The sequence below is a fragment of the Anolis sagrei genome, chromosome 1 (assembly GCF_037176765.1).
Source record: "Anolis sagrei isolate rAnoSag1 chromosome 1, rAnoSag1.mat, whole genome shotgun sequence".
NCBI lineage: Eukaryota > Metazoa > Chordata > Lepidosauria > Squamata > Dactyloidae > Anolis > Anolis sagrei.
The window spans coordinates 201,404,846-201,420,237 of record NC_090021.1 but is presented as its reverse complement, the minus strand read 5'-3'; the positions used below and the strand labels follow the sequence as shown (position 1 = coordinate 201,420,237).

At 43.0% G+C, this 15,392-nt stretch overlaps 2 protein-coding genes across 5 annotated transcripts in view; one reads left to right on the top strand and one right to left on the bottom strand.

Annotated features, from left to right (window-relative positions):
* Window positions 1–12,293, bottom strand: part of CCDC148 (coiled-coil domain containing 148) — a 150,774-nt gene extending 138,481 nt beyond the window's left edge. For both annotated transcript variants that reach the window (XM_060777301.2, XM_060777311.2), the window contains exon 1: window positions 12,229–12,293. The gene's annotated coding sequence lies outside the window, so the exon portion shown is untranslated. The remainder of the gene's footprint in view (window positions 1–12,228) is intronic.
* Window positions 12,294–12,464: 171 nt separating this feature from the next.
* PKP4 (plakophilin 4) overlaps window positions 12,465–15,392 on the top strand; it is a 125,355-nt gene continuing 122,427 nt past the window's right edge. For all 3 annotated transcript variants that reach the window (XM_060777338.2, XM_060777348.2, XM_060777330.2), the window contains exon 1: window positions 12,465–12,617. The gene's annotated coding sequence lies outside the window, so the exon portion shown is untranslated. The remainder of the gene's footprint in view (window positions 12,618–15,392) is intronic.

Here is a 15,392-nt window from a genome sequence, read left to right as displayed (position 1 = left end):
AGGAGGTCTTTAAACAGAAGCTGGTTGGTGATTCAGCAGGAGTGCTGAAACTGTGCATTCATGGCTGGTGAGGAATAGATCAGATGGCCCTTGTGGTCCCACTTATATGAGTCTACACCAGGTATGGTAAAACCAGACCCAGGGGCTGGATGTGGCCCCTTGGGCTCTTTTCTCAGGCCCTCCTCTCTCTCACCTATCCTTCCTTTCTTCTCTGTTTCCTCCCTCCTTCCCTCCCTTCCTTAACTCCCTCTTTCTCCTTCCATCCTTCCTTCCGTTTCCTCCCTTCTTTCCTCTTTCCCCTTCCTTCCTTCCTTCCGTCTTTCCTTCCTTCTCCCTTCCCTCCCTCCATTCCCTTCCACCCTTCTCATTTCCCTTCCTCCTTTCCTCCTAGGGGATGTTTAGCTGGGAGAAGAAAAGGTAGAGAGGGAACATGAGAACCATGTTTCAAGATTTTAAAGGGTGTCCCATTGAGGAGGAGGGTAAAACTGATTTTCTGCTGCTCTAGAGACCAGGCCACAATGGTTTCAAATGACAGGGAAAGAGAGTAAACTGAAAAGGTTAGAAAGAACTTCCTGAAGAGTGGCATAGGCTTCCTTGGAGTGTGGTGGAATCTCATTCTCTGGAGGCTTTTCTGCAGAGGCTGTCTATTTGGCGTGCTTTGATTATGCCTCCATGCATGGCAAGGGGGGGGGGGGAGTTGAACTGGATGACCCCTGGAGGTCTCTTCCAACTCTATGATTCTATATCAGGAGTAGGCCAATACAGGGTCTAATTGATACACTTTTTCTCTCCCGTCTACCATCTCATCTGGGATATCAGTACGATTGATGAATCTCGTAGGTTTCAAATTTATTCACTATGACCCTAGGTGAAATGATACAAGTTATAAATATCACCTTTCCTTTAGAAAGGTCCTTTCCAAGAAAAAGGCCCTTTCCAAGAAAGACCAGTATTGCTGATCTTTTGAATGAGATTTTGTATATATATAGAGGGGGGGGGGGGGTTAAAAATATTAATGATTAAAACATTAAAATGCATTTAAAATTATATCCCAGCCTTAAAAATAGGACTTCACAGCCTTAAGATACCAGCCTTAGTTAGTTTATAAACATCTCATGGCACAGAACTATTTTGATATGCTGATGGAAGGAGCTAGACAAGGATGGGGCCATCCTAGCCTTTTGAGGAAGGGAGTTCCAAAGGCTGGGAGCAGCCACCAAGATGACCGTCTCTCTTCTTCCTACCAAATGAGCCTGAATGGGTGGTAGGAAAAGGCAATCCACTTAGGTTGATGTAGATTAAGATAGGCCTTGTAGCAGACAAACAAGGCTGATTTGCAGTAGCATGGGACAAGAGCACCTTAATGCAACCTTGTCATGCATTACCAAAAGTTGGGGGGAAGTCCAAATTCTGCTCAAGAATCTGGGCTTTCTCTCAACTTAGGACTAGTTGAGACAGTTGGGCCTTTCCCAAAAGGCTCAACTACCCCTTTCTCCCCACCCCCATATTGCAACAGTCTCTAACTGAGATCCAGGACATGCCTGTTCCCATTCGCTTGTTCTGGAATCAGTCAGGGAGATGGGGAGCACTGGGAAGATGGGGGAGGGGGGATAGGATTGTCTCCTTTCTCCCTTCACCTTCCCTTGGTGCCCTATTGCTTTGGTTGGTGTTAGGGCAAGCAATGGGGAACAAGTGTGTTGCATCTCCTGGAAAGAAACTAACACTACACAGGGGGAAAGGGAAGAACAATTAAGGTGACAGTAAACAAGATAACTTTGGTGGCATTATTATTATTATTATTATTATTGGGCTTCGGGGTGAAAAGGGTGGGGTACAAGTATGGAAAATAAATAATAAATAAATTCTGAATCATTTAGTTATTTTAAAAGGGGAAATAGTTTACAATTCTTTTAAATAAACAAGTATCTTCATTAAACCAAAAATATTTTTGATCTTCAGACTTCCTTCTTTACTGAAAAATATATATTAACTTAATTAAGGTCATCCAAAGTGTATGTGCAAAATCTAAGTTTTGTATTTAAATTTCCAAAGTATTTCATATGTTGGATCTTTATATTATCAATCCCGTATACCAGGCCATTTTTAGTTGAAGACTGAAAAATAAAGTTGTTGTGCTCACTTCAGCAGTCCTGTTTCATAGTTTTTCCAAAAGTTAAAGAACTGCACTAGCTACAAATGTACACTCATCCTCCTTTGCCCTCAAGATGGGGGTGGTTAACACAAAGACAAAGAGGTTATAACAACACTGCAGCGTGTAGTTATTTGTTATCACAGACAGCAACCAAAGCAAACAGGACAGAGATCTCAGAGATAGAGAGTGGATCATCAGAGGAAGTTAAGTCACCCCAGTCAGCAAATCCAATGAAATCATAACAGCTCTTCTTTCAATTTTTCAACACGCAGCATGCCATATGCAAACATAAACTTTAAAGAGCTGTCCTTCTCGGTTAGCTGCCTTGCATAGATGCAACCAGATTTACTATAGAGACTATAGTGATCTCCCTCTCCCCAGTCTTGTGGGGAAGTAGTCTTCATCTGGAATGTATTGGAAGCAAGTACACCAAGAAATCCCCCTTACATCTTGCCAAATACTCTGAAAAGGTTTCCTAGTAGTGGAATTCCCTTTGTGGAACTCACTCTGCAGAAAGCTTCAGCGTCACCAACCACAACAACTTTCAGATTTCCCCAACCATATCAAGTTGGAAAATTCCAGAAATTTTCATCTACAAGGAACTGATCAAAACCAACACTTTTCACATCGACATAATTAACTTCTTAGTATCAGACATATATATTTTTGTTTTCATGGGCTTAAAAATGTATTAATGGTTTAGAATTTGTTTCCTGTGCTTTGTCAATATTTTGTCTTGTGTTCTAAAAATACATTGGAAAGCTCTGCTAAAAGATGACATTTTTAACACAAATAAACAAATCTGGCAATTGATCTGTGCCAAATAACTTACTTTTCAATAACATAAAAGAGGAAGTGAAGACAGATCCTATGACTCCGTCCCAAAATCTGCAACAGGAAAATTAAGTAGTTTTGGTTTTGAAAATCCTCAACATGAATCACCAAAACAGCCAAGAAACACCCAGCAGCTGAACATTTAGTACCAAAAGCAAAACAAAAAAATAAACAGTGACAAAGATCAGACACAGTCCAAATCTTGCATTGTTTTGTTAAAGAGCGAAGAATGTCTGTTTTATCCCAGCATGCTGACTCAAAACTCCTCCTTGCTCTTATTTTTAAAGCAGAATAGGGAAAATATCAACATTCAAATCTGAACCACATTTATCTGGATCTCTCATTTAGTTTCATTTATTTAAACTTACTTTGGTGTAGACACAATCGTTATTTCTGACTTCCTTGGTATTAACTCAAAATAATACATCTTCTGAATACTTGGGCAACTGGTACAATTTCATGAAACACCCTGGTATTTTTCAACTTTTAAACAGCTTTATTGAAACAACTACCACTGATTTTGCAACTTGTGGAGAGAGAACTATCAGTGGTAAGATCAATGGAAGTGCTCTGTTATTTTTTTTAATATAATGGTTAGCTTATGTTTCACACCCAGAGGAAGATGTTTCTAATCATGAAACAAGCGTCTAATTGTAGGCTATAGTATCAGCCCAGGGCATAAGCACAATAGCGTATTATAGAAAAATTGGACTTGGTCCAGAAGTGGTTACACATTAAAGCCGTAATCAGGCCTTGAAGGTCTTTAGCTGGAAGTTTATGATATAACATCAACAGTGCTACTAAATGAAATTAAAACTAACCAATGAAACTGAAAATGGCAATGGCAGGGGAGGGAGGTGTTGTGTGGAACCCTATCACATTAACACTTTGATCCTAAAATCATTATTTATAAGCTAGTTCTATTTATTTCAATAGGGGTTAATTCCATATAATGCCCTTATGACTAGAATGTTAGAAACTGTGCCAGCTATAAAAGTTTCATGGTATAAGTCACATACAGCTACAGGAGACATGAATGCAGAAATCACAGATTTAATGTAAAAATTAAAAAGTACAATATTTATAAACTACTAGGGGTATACTCCAAATTTTAACATCTGTTAACCCAAACTCCTTTCTCTTGAAAACAAAAAACCAATACACACACACACACAACACTCTAAATATCTGCAAACAAGCATTTCTAAGAAACTCTATTTTTTCTAATTCACTCAAAGTATAATATTTCACAAGCTCTTGGGAATGTAAGTGCCGCTGGAAATATGTGAAGTTTTACTTTGTAAGTTATCAAAACCCATTTTACTCCTAGAGGGTCATGAGATATGTAATCTTAAAACAGTTAGGAATTGATATTTTTGTCAGCAAATCAGGAATGGATTTTTTTCTCTTTTTTTTGCTTGCTTGTTTGCCCTCAGAAACGGAGAAATGATTTCACAAACCTTATTTTGCTTGGAATGTTTCCTAAGGAAAGATGTATTAAAGGACAGTAGGAAAATTAAAGAACAAACCAATACTTCAATGAGGGGGTGGGGGGATTTCCGCTGCTACATTTATCCACTAAGCACAAACCCTGAGACTGGAAAGGTTGGCATTAATGCTAAAACGTTAGCATTGAATTTTTAAGGATAAATTAATATTAAAATCTTGATAAATCTGTGAAATTAATTCATTGTGCTAACATTGATAAAACCTGTTGTTAAATAAAGAGAATTTAGAATGACTAAAAATGCTACATTATTCCCAAGAGTTGTAATAACATGAATATTTAAGCATTATTAATAATGCTGGTGCTGTTCATCAAAGTAAAACATTTCAAATTCATTGATTAAAATGTTATCAAACTAGCATAATCTATAATTTTCAATGAAATCTTAAGTTCTGGCTCAGCCACATAAGGAAAGCAGAGCGCACAATATAGAAAATCAAAGGTGAGAAAATGAGAGATATGCTCTTGATACCCCTGAAATGAACCACAGACCTGCATTGGCAAAGACAGACATAAGCTGCATTACCATGAAGCCAAAGAACTCAAGAAGACCATGAAATCCTTGCACACATTCTTGTACATACGTTGCCATTCTTGTTGGTCATGTACCTTCAAGTTGACTTATGGTTACCCCACTAGAGGATTTTCTTGGCAAAATTTATTCAAAGGAGGTTTGCCATTGCCTTCTTCTACAGCTGAAGGGCAATAATGGTTGAGTGGGGGTTGAATCCCGGTTGCCCCAAGTTCACCACTCAAACCAGTACACTGGTGTCTTCACCGCATAAACACATACAAGCCAATGTCACTCCACCAATCCCAATGGCACAGACATAACATATATACTTGCTTCACTTATAAAGCCTAGGCAACCCTATAGGTTAATGTTCAGTACCTCTTCACTTCTACCAACCATTTTTGTTAAAACATAAAGAGAAGTAATGAATTGGCATGAAGCAGCATTCATATGGCTCTGTGGGACAGCATGCCTGCAAAAGGTATACCCAGTGTTCGGGACAACATACATGGGGGAAAATGTTCTATTGCTACGCAAGAAAGGAGCCACAAGGACATACCGGTAGGCATACTGACAGCAACAAGATTCAGCTGCAATTGACTATATGACTGTGTATGTGAGGGGCCCTCCAGGTGTTGCCAGATTGAAGCTCCCATCAGTCCTAGCCATTATTGCCAATAGTGAGGGATCCTGATAGTTGCAGTCCAACATCTGACGAACTGTCCTCTGCAATAGGGAATGGCAAAATTGCATTTGACTCCCACCAATGGTGACAGGGAGTTGTGTTTTGCATACCTTGCAACTGCAATCTCTCCCACAAATCCAAAAAGAGCCAAATAAGACTGAGCTCCTGGGATGTGAACCTACACTGCAAGTTGTACAGAGCAGCCCTGTAACCATTCAGACATAGCCAGGCATCATAAATCAAATAGGAATAATAGGGTGGATAGGCTCCCTCCCATACCAGTATTGGGTGTAGTAGCATTTCAAATTTGTTTTTCATACAGGGAACCACAGATTCAAGTGCAGGGAATCACCTGATCCTAGAGAACACTGAAGTAACGAATCAATAGAAGAACTGCATGGACCAGTTGGCTTTTCTCACTTTGCTAAGTCATGTGACCAACCCTGACAGAAATCTTGCTGCTTATCCTAACAGGATAGTCCTTCTAGGGGCACATCTACTCTGATCATTCATTGTGAAGGGCAGGCAATTCAGCTCTGTGGAGGCTAAGTGACATACTAAGGTAATTCAAGGTAACTCAAACTTTGAGCCCAGTTAATCATTGGAACTGGCTGCAACAGTTTAGATGGCCATTCTGTATTCCCTGGAATTGGTTAGCCCATCATGGGAAACAGGATGGCACTCATTCCCCTCCTCCCCCAGTGCTTTTTGTTGTGGTGGCCAGAAGGTATGACATGGCTCATGACAGTCACTTGTCGCAAGGACAATCTGTCACCCTGGTCAATGTCACTCTTGGCAATGACCAACCGACACACACCATGTTGTGCCCACTGATTGTTGCAATGATTAAGGATGGGGTGGGACAGTAGGAGTAGCTGTTGGGCAGCGCCAAAGCAACTGGACAGACAGGAATTCCTCCTGTCTCCACAGTGGCCAAGGTGGTGGTGATCTATATAATCTTGGAGCTGACATTCACCACTCTGGAGCAGCCCTGGAATAAGTGGTCAGTGTAGATCCATCCTAGGTAGCATGCCAAAAATCTCCTCACCCCTCCTCCACCTGATTCCTTCATACACAGTAGAGGCAGCACCCATACCACTGTGTGTCCCAAATAATGTATCTGAAATACTGTGTCCTGTCCTGAGCACCGCAATTCAAGAAGGATATTGACAGTGATAATGTATCCAAAGATGGGGGATGAAAATGATCAAAGGTTTGGAATGCAAGCCCTTTGAGGAACAACTGAAGTGTTGTTGTTGTTGTTGTTGTTGTTGTTATTATTATTATTATTATTATTATTATTATTATTATTATGGGAGCTGGGTGTGTTTACCTTGGATAAAAGAAAGCTGAGTGGGGATGTGATAGCCATATTTAAATATTTGAAAGGATGTCACATTGAGGAGGGGGAAACCTGTTTTCTGCTGCTCTGAAGGCTACGACAAAGAGCAATGGATTCAAACTCCAGGAAAATAGATTACATCTAAACATTAGGAAGAACCTCCTGATGGCAAGACCTTTTCAGCAGTGGAATATGCTGCCTTGGAATCTCCTTCTCTGGAGGTTTTTGAGCAGAGGATGGAAGGCCATCTGTCGAGACTGCTTTGATTATGTGTTCTTTTATGGTAGGGAGCTGGATTGGATGGCCCTTGTGGACTCTTCCACACTATAAAGCTATAATTCTATGATTTTATTGGAATAACTGTTCTGGCAGTGGCATACTTGATATTCCTGGGCTTCTGCCAAATTGAATACCCCACAGTCAAAGAAACAAAAATGCAATATTGCTCCCTTGTTTGTAGTTCCTTGCTATAGCATCTCATCGAATAGACACCAATCCTGACTGCAGTTTCCAAACATGTTTAAGGTTCTTAAGCACTTTTATCAAATATTTAGGTAACCAGGTGCCTGGGATTCTTCCAGCCTGGAGTGGTTAGTGCATAGAAATGACGTTACTGCAGGAGAAAGGCATGGCTGCCAAGTAAAAAAACTGTGCCATAAACAGACTGCATAGTCTACAACATTCCACAAATGAAAAATGCTCCATTCTCGTACGCCTGTAATACCCCTTGTTCTTAAACAAGTTCCTTTCCCTACTTTGCTTTACTGGGCGTTCTTTTCTCACTGCTGCATTTCCTCTCCTCTCTCTCTTTTACAAAGCTTGTGAATGTTTAATATTTAATTTGACAATGGCTATGGTTGCACTAAGCATAGAATAGCTACTACTCAAATATATTCAGAAACATCTTAGTATCTTGAAAGGCAAATTCTCAAGAGGGTTGAAGGAAAGCAGTACAGTAATGCACTTGGGGGTGCATCTACATGGTGGAATTAATGCAATTTGACACTGCCATGGTTCAATACTACAGAATCATGGGAGTTGTAGTTTGGTGAGGTGCCAGCACGCTGTGGCAGAGAAGGCTGAATACCTTGTAAAGCTACAGCTCCTGTGACTCCATGGCAATGAATCAGAGTAATGTAGTGTTATACTGCATTAATTTTACCGTGTACATGCACCATGTGTTTAAACAAGAAAGAATTAACTTCACCACTCAGTCATATGGTTTGAAGAATGAGAAACAATTATATATAAATAAACTAATTGCCCTTGTATATATTATACTTAACAAACCAAAATGATGTGGAAAATGAAATAGTAGAAAAACGTTGGTCTCAATGGATGCAAACATAGTGCTAGTCTTTGACATATTGGAAAAATAAAATATAACTAGTGGACACAAATATGGCCACCTTGGGGTGGGAGGAGACTGGTTTTCCTATATCAGATAGTGTATACCTGCATGTCAGGAAGTTGGACTGGATGGTCCTTGCAGTCTCTTTGAACTCTATGATTCTGTAACTTAAAAGGCACTGTTCTTGTGAAGTGACCATGCATGTGCAGTTACATACATCTGATCAGAGACAAGATACGCACATACATACTTTAAGAGAACAAAACATCCACGAAACAATAAAAATGTACAAAATATGCACATAAAACACATATGCTTCCAAAGCTCCACTGGCTTCTTCATTAGGCAAAAGTGTTAACAATCATACAAGAAAAAGAAAAAATGAGAAGTTAGACTCATAGGTCTGTGTTCTCTCAGGGTTTTTGTTGTTGTCAGTTAAGATGTTCTGGAGAGATATCAATGGAATCAGAGGACCTTTGTAGTCATGTGAGCACTGAAACTAAGGCCCAATCCACACCACCATAATACAACTTCAAATGGCATTTTATGACAGTGTAGATGTGGCCAAAAAGCTGTAAAATGAGGGCAATAAAACTGCAACTCCATTAACATCAGAAAAAATAACTTTCCTTTCTGAACTGCTGATTGTTTAAAATACATCAAAAATAGGGTTTCCATTAAGTGTATTGGCTATTACTTGTGTGTGTGAATATGTCACCTGTCTACTTATGGTGACTTTATACATTTCATAGGGTTTTCTTAGGCAAGGAATACTCAGAGGTAGTTTTACCAGTCTATTCCTTTGAAATATATATAGCCCATAGGACCGTATGTGTTGGCTGTCCCATCCAAGTATTAATCAGGCCTGACCTTCCTTCGCATGCAAATCAGATGGGACCTGTTACCTTTAGTAAAGTACATCTCCAAAATCTTCAACAAAATTTGTGGGAAGGATACACACACATGCACACACACAAAGTAAATAAAATATATCTCATATATGTTAGGGACAAATACAAAAATACAGCAGAGTTGAGGGAAAGAAAAGGAACAAAGTGGATTGGCTGTTGCTAGGTGAAGTGGCCCTCTGTAACATACTTGGGAAAGAAAGGGAGGGAAGTAGATTGGCTGCTGCTAAGTGATGTGTATGCAGAGAAGGTAGGGAGGAAGGAAAACAAAGGGAAACAAAGGAAGGAAAAAGGAAAAGAGTGAGAGAGAAGAAAGAAAAAGGAGGGAAGGAAGAGAAAGGAAAGAGGAGAAGCAGGCATGTAGCGGGGGGGGGGGGGGTCTTGAGGGGCTTCAGCCCCCCCCCTGAAATTCTTATGGTGGTTCGCGAAAAGGCCTTATTGGTGCATTATTTAAACTGTTGTTTATTCATATCATGATCTGATCACCATACTCAATATATCCCATATGCATGGAGAAGTGGGTAATGATACAAAAGGTTTGCTAGGGTAGACCCTTTTTCACTCAGACACAGCCCCCCCCCCCAAACTCAGCCCCCCCAAAAAACCCTGACAAAAACTCAGCCCCGCCCCTCCCCCCAAATCGAAATCCTGGCTACGGGCCTGGGGAGAAGGTATGAGGGAAGGGAAAGAAAGAGAAAGGAATGGGAAAAAGGGGGGGGGGAGGGAGGGAGGTTAGAAAGAAAAAGAAGCGAAGAGAAGTGAAGGAAGATAAAGGGAAGAAAGAAAGAAAATGTGTATGAGGGAAACAGCAGAAGAAGGAAAAAAAGAGCTGCAAAGAAAATGCAAACCCGGACAACAGTACTATTTAAAAGGCATGTTGCCTGTGTGGCTTTAATCTATTTGATGAAGACGTTTCTGAGGATGCATTTATACTGTAGAATTAATTCAGTTTCACACCACTTTAATTTTCATGGCTCAACGCTATGGTGGCATGGGATTAGAAATTTTACTAGGCATTTAATCTTCTCTGCCTGAGTTCTGCTTCCCATCATCATTAGCCGTATTTATGTATTTTAATTGTTTTGTAACCCACCTCGAGCCATGAGGAGAGGCGGGTAAGGAATATTATCATTATCATTATTATTACAGGATTCCATAGTGCAGAGCCATGGCACTTAAAGTGGGGTCAAACTGCATTAATTACACAGTGTAGATAACTTTGGCCCTCCAGGTGTTTTGGTCTTCAACACCCACAATTCCTAAATATTAGGAATTGTGGGATTTGGCGTCCAAAACATCTGGAGGGCCAAAGCTTTCCCATGCCTGGTGCACCCTGAGTGGTGAGGAAACAGTAGAGTTTACTTAGGGCACAAGTTCCTGCTGTTATTGGTTCCCATTCTCCCCCCAGTTCCTCCCTGGGGTGCATCTACATCAGGCAGGGGCAGACTTTGGCCCTCCAGGTGTTTTGGACTTCAACTCCCACAGTTCCTAACTGTTATGAATAGTGAAAGTTGGAGTCCAAAACAACTGGAAGGCTCAAGTCTGCCCAGGCCTGATATAGATGCACCCCGAGAATAGTGGAGGAAACACTAGACCAGTGGTTCTCAGCCTTTGGGTCCCCAGATGTTTTGGCCAACAACTCCCAGTAATCCTAGCTAATTTACTAGCTGTTAGGGGTTCTGGGAGTTGAAGGCCAAAACATCTGGGGACCCACAGGTTAAGAACCAGTGCAGCAGAGTTTACTTAGAGCAGAAGTTCCTGCATTTCTTGCTGTTATTGGTTCCCATCCTCCCCCATTACCTCCCAGTTCCTCCCTGGAGTGCATCTATACCAAGCATGAGCAAACTTTGGCCCTCCAGATGTTTTGCACTTCAACTCCTACAATTCCTAAGTGTTAGGAATTGTGGGAGTTGGAGTCCAAACAACCTGCAGGGACGAAGTTTGCCCAGGCCTGGTGTAGATGCATCCTGAAAGTGGTGGGGAAGCAATAGAGTTTACTTAGGGCACAAGTTCCTGCATCTCTTGCTGTTATTGGTTCCCATCCTCCCCCATTACCGCCCTGGAGTGCATCTACACCAGGTATGAGCAAACTTTGGCCCTCCAGGTGTTTTGCACTTCAACTCCCACAATTCCTAAGTGTTAGGAATTGTGGGAGTTGAAGTCCATGCATCTCTTGCTGTTATTGGTCCCCATCCTCCCCTCATTACCTCCCAATTTCTCCCTGCATCTACACCTGGCAGGGGCAAACTCTGGCCCTCTAGGTGTTTTGGACTTCAACTCCCACAATTCCAAACTGTTAGGAATTAGGCTTGGGCAAACTTCAGCCCTCCAGGTGTTTTGGACTCCAACTCCCACAATTCCTACAGGTGTTTTGCACTCCCACTCCCACAATTCCTTTTAGGAATTGTGGGAGTTGGAGTCCAAAACACCTGGAGGGCTGAAGTGTTTTGGACTCCAACTCCCACAATTCCTACAGGTGTTTTGTACTCCAACTCCCACAATTCCTGTTAGGTGTACATCAGGCCTGGGCAAACAGTGTACATCAGTGTACACTGTACATCAGGCCTGGGCAAACTTCGGCCCTCCAGGTGTTTTGGACCCTAACTCCCACAATTCCTGTTAGGAATTGTGGGAGTTAGAATCCAAAACACCTGGAGGGCCGAAGTTTGCCCAGGCCTGATGTACACTGTAAATTGGAACGCAGCTTGAGCAGACATTGACTGCCATGGCTCAATCCTATGGAATAGTGGGAGCTGTAGCTTCAGAAGGCCTCGAGGTTGCTGCTCGGCCGAAGAGTGCTGGTGCCTCACCAAATTTACAACTCCCAGGATCCCCCAGCATGGAGCCTTGGCAGTTGAAAACGGTGTCAAACTGTAGATGACTGTAGCGGGGTGTGGAGGTGCGAGAGAGCCCCTCTCCCTGGGCCGGGCCTGACCTGAAGGAAGTGCAGCTTCCCCCCTTCTTCTCCTTCTCCTCGCCTGCTCGCCCGCCGGCCTCTTCACAGCATCGGTAACCCTGGCAACCTCAGCTGGCTCCGCCATTGGGCGGTTTGAGCCCCGCGGCGGGCCAATGGCGAGGCGTCTCGCGGCGCGCTCCTCCAATCGGGGCGAGGCGCAGGGCAGGGCGAGGCGCTGACGTCTGGCGGAGGGGCGGGGAGAAGCAGGCGGCGAAGGAAGGGAGGGAGGGAGGAAGGAAGGAGGGTTTCGTGTTTCTCCTCAGCGGTGGCGGCACCGGGACCATGGGCGCCCCGGGGTAGGGCCCTTCCCGGCCGGCGGGGAGGCGGCGGTGGCGGCCCCTCCGCGCCAGCGAAGACTCGGCGCCGCGGTGAGTGAGGGAGTGAGGGAAGGAAGAGCGTGAGGGAGGGAGGGAGGAGGGGAGGGCGCGGGGCCAGGTGGGTCGCCTCCCTGCATCCTGAGGCAGCTCCTCGCCACCCTCACCCCCGCCTTGCCCTCTCCTTCTTCCAGCAACTTCCCTCCCTGTGGGAGACCAAGGGGAAGAAGGCACGAGGCATCCAGCCTGGCTCGCCTCTTTCCCATCCTTTCCTCCAACTTGCCCCTCCTTGTGGTCATATTATTACTTTATCGCATTACTAGTATTATATTGTTGTTAGTGTAATTATTACCCCCCATTTTGACCTCCCATTGCGAAACAGGAGAGTTTCAAGTGCCCCCTCATTCTCTCAAAACTTGCCAACCTCCCTTGAAATCCTCGTGGTATCATCATCATCATCATATCATTATTTTTTATTACATTTACATGTATTTGTTTCAAACAGGACGGTTTCAATTGCCCCCTCATTCTCTCAAAACTTGCCAACCTCCCTTGAAATCCTCGTGGTATCATCATCATCATATCATTATTTTTTATTACATTTACATGTATTTGTTTCAAACTGGAGGGTTTCAAGTGCCTCATAATTCTCCCAAAACTTGCCAGCCTCCCTTGAGATCCTTGTGGTATCATCACATCATTATTTTTTATTATATTTACATGTATTTGTTTCAAACAGGAGGGTTTCAAGTGCCCCATCATTCTCCCAAAACTTGCCAGCCTCCCTTGAAATCCTCGTGGTATCACCATCATCATATCATTTTTTATTATATTCAAATGTATTTATTTCCCATGGTCAATGTAATGTGTCTCCTTGGTTTGGTTATGCTTAGCACTGCTTCCTCTCTGCTTATCTTGTCTCCTTTTGCTTCCTTTCTCATCCCACTTTACGACTCCCAAGATCCTTTCTTTTACCCTCTAAGTAACCTTTGCATCGCCCCTCTCCCCCACTATATCTTATTTTTATTATATTTACGGTGTAATTATTTCTCATCGTCAGTGTGTCTCCTTGGTTTGGCTCTGCTTAGGACTGCCGCTCCTCATAAACATTGCTGCTTGTCTTGTCTTTTCTCGTTTCCTTTCCCATCCCACTTTCCAAGATCCTCTCCTTTACCCTCTAAGTAACCTTTGCATTGCCCCCCTTCCCACTATACCTCCTCCTTCCTTATCTTCCCATCCTAAGCATAATTCCCCCTCCCCCCTTTCTCTTTATCTTCAGGGTGCTTTCCCCCCACCCATTTCCCTATTTTACTTATTTTCTTTTGTAAATCAGCAGTGGGTGCTCCATCTTATCATCCTGACAATATTCTGCTTCCATCAACTCTGCCTTCTGTGTCTTCCCATCCTAAACATTTTATTTATTTATTTCTTATCCTAAGAGTGTGTTGTGGTGGAGCAATGGGTTAAACTCTTGTGCTGACAGGGCTATTGACCAAAAGGTCAGCGGTTCAAATCCGGGGTGCGGGGTGAGCTCCTGTCTGTCAGCTCCAGTTCACCATGTGGGGACATGAGAGAAACCTCCCACAGTGTGGTCAAACATCCGGGTGTCCTCTGGGCAACGTCCTTGCAGACAGCCAATTCTCTCACACCAGAAGCGACTTGCAAATTCTTAAGTTGCTCCTGGCACAATTTTAAAAAATTCTAAGGATGCCCATATCCATCAGTTTCTTGTTCAATTTTTTTAATATAAATAGGCTCCACCTTAGCTGTCCTCCTATCTCCTGTAACAACTTCCTTTATGCAGATTCCGCCACCTCCTTTTTATTACTTGTCTCCTTTGCCCTTCCTCGTGTAGTTTGGGCTTACTGGTTGAAATGGGTACCATTCTATACAGCACCCCACGAGTCTTTTACTAGAACATAGACTCTCTTAATGTTTCCATTTGTCCTGAAATAACTCCCTCCCCACTCATCTCACGATATTTATCTCCCCTGAAATTCCTCTCATTGTAACTTGCTATTCTTCCTCACCAGGAATTTACCTGATGTCCTTCACTCCCTGAACATTGCCTTTTGAAAAAAAATCCTGGCCTTTCTTTAATTTTTGGCCCCTTGTTAAAAGGGATGCGCTCTAATTTCTGTAAAGCTTTTCACTCCTTATCCTGTATCTGATATTGCCTTTTAGTTATCTGTTTACTCCTGTGTGCCTTTTTCCCATTCCTTGAGTGCCAGTAACAGCTCTCCTCCTGACTAGTATGCACAAACCTGTTCATGCCTCCCAAACCCTGACAATTCGCTTTCCATCCCTTCAATTCTATTTCCATTCCTTTGCCTCAGCCTTTCTCTCCTTGTCGTTGCAGGCATTTCTTCCTGCTTCTTCGGCTTCTTAAAAGCCCTTCCCCTCATTTCCCTGTTCCCTCGGCTCAGTCTTGGCCCTCCAAAAACCCTTCTTTCTTAACCTGTATAGTCTACCCTCACTCGACCTCGCCCCATCTTGTATTTCCCCCATTTGCTTGTTAGAGCTCCTTGCATCTAAGCTTGAGGAGAGAATCCATAGAGTGCCAGTGGCATTTTCTCTTTCTCCCCGCTCTCTTTCTCCCTGTCCTGGCTTTCCTCTGAAGCAGACCAGACCTCACAACTCCTATGCCCCTGCAATCACTTTGTAGGGGGAAGACTGGGAGGGGTAGTGGCTGCTTGCCTTTTTGGCTGCATGTTTGAGGAGTGCGACAGACGGACGGAAGCGGTTGGCTCTCTGGGCGAATGGGAGGGCAGGTGTGTGTGCTTGTGTGTGGGAGGGGGCACGTAGTTTGCTCCTGGAGCTTTCCGATAG